This window comes from Rutilus rutilus (assembly GCF_951802725.1).
Source record: "Rutilus rutilus genome assembly, chromosome: 8".
NCBI lineage: Eukaryota > Metazoa > Chordata > Actinopteri > Cypriniformes > Leuciscidae > Rutilus > Rutilus rutilus.
The window spans coordinates 22,048,432-22,049,849 of NC_140222.1; the positions used below are offsets into that span (position 1 = coordinate 22,048,432).

The 1,418-nt window shown below is 31.5% G+C and overlaps 1 long non-coding RNA gene across 1 annotated transcript; it reads left to right on the forward strand.

Annotated features, from left to right (window-relative positions):
• Positions 1 to 684: 684 nt before the first annotated feature.
• LOC311296072 lies at positions 685 to 1,208 on the forward strand. The gene is made up of 3 exons (XR_014628479.1): positions 685 to 817; positions 953 to 1,047; positions 1,145 to 1,208. It is a non-coding gene; the product is annotated as an uncharacterized lncRNA (long non-coding RNA).
• The last annotated feature ends 210 nt before the right edge of the window (positions 1,209 to 1,418 follow it).

A 1,418-nucleotide genomic window follows, 5' to 3' on the forward strand; every position in this document is an offset into this window, starting at 1 on the left:
ATTCTGCATTAACACTTCTGCTCAGATTTATAGTAAAATATTTTACTGCATATAAATTAAACACTTACAGAATGAGGACGGCGCAGCTTTTACTCTTCTGTAAGTTTAAGTTACTCAATGTACTTTCACTGTGATCTTCACATGACTGGATAGTTTTGGTTGAAGGTATTGTGTGTTTTACTGTGTGTTTTATCTTCACAGTTCTGGTGTGTCAAACTACACAGAGTTTAAGAGATAAACAGGTGAATTTAGGGGAAAACGTGACTTTAGACTGTCAGATTGATGTAAAAGAGATTTATTGGATTTTCCAGAATCTGACAGATTCTCCAGTGTTGATACTGCGAACTTTCACATCACGTTCTACATCATCTCAATACACTGACGAAAGATTCAAAGACAAATATTCATCACTAACTTTGAGCCGGTTATTTATTAGTAACATTACTATTGATGAATTAGGAATATATTATTGTGCAAAAACAGGCCCATTTCTACAGCTCAGTGATGGCACCAGACTTTACATCACTGGTAAGTGTATAAAATTATCTTTGATCTGTTGTTATATCAATAAATTATCTAAAATCATGCACATTATGTATCAAATTTGTATTTCAACTTTTATTTTTATCAGGTCTGTGTAATATTGATGCATGTTTTACATTTCTAAACATAAAACTCTATTTTCTGTTCTTAACAGAAGCTGCTCAAGATCAGAATCAGACAGAAGTGAACAATAACTCACAAAGTCCGAATGCACAGCAAACTCTGATGATTTTATATGTCATACTGAGCATTGTGATGTTTTCGGCAATAATAGGTGAGATTTCTGGGTTATATGTATCAAATAAAAATAATCTATAATATAAAATATCTTACTTTTAAAAGCTTCATGTTACATTCCTTTAGTGATGAATCATATAATGTTTAATCAGAAATGTTGCTGGTATTTTAGGTCTATTGCAGATCAAACTTCAAGTGTGTAAGAAAACACACCAACAACATCAAGATGAGGAACTGGAGCAGCTTTACAGCACAAATGATGAAGAGGTAAAACACATCTATAATTCAGCTTTATTTATCACAGAAAAACTCAATTCTACATGGATATTAGCAGCTAATTATTTTATTTTAATTTTTTCTGTAGTTTTCTGAAGTGGAGTTTCGTCTGTCCCATTCGACCTGATTGTTTACTTAAGCATGAATGTAATGCAAAATTTGAAATAGGTTTATCTTTTCACTGCTTCTCTTTGTTCTTGCCTTGATGAGTAAATTATTAAAAAAATTAATTTCTGTCTAATAAGTGTTTTTATTTTTTTATGTAAACTCACAATGATGGAAAATGGCAAAAAGCAAACCCGAATAAGTATGTAGCTAGTGGGCTAAGATCATAATGTATTATAGGCTGCACACAAAAGTAT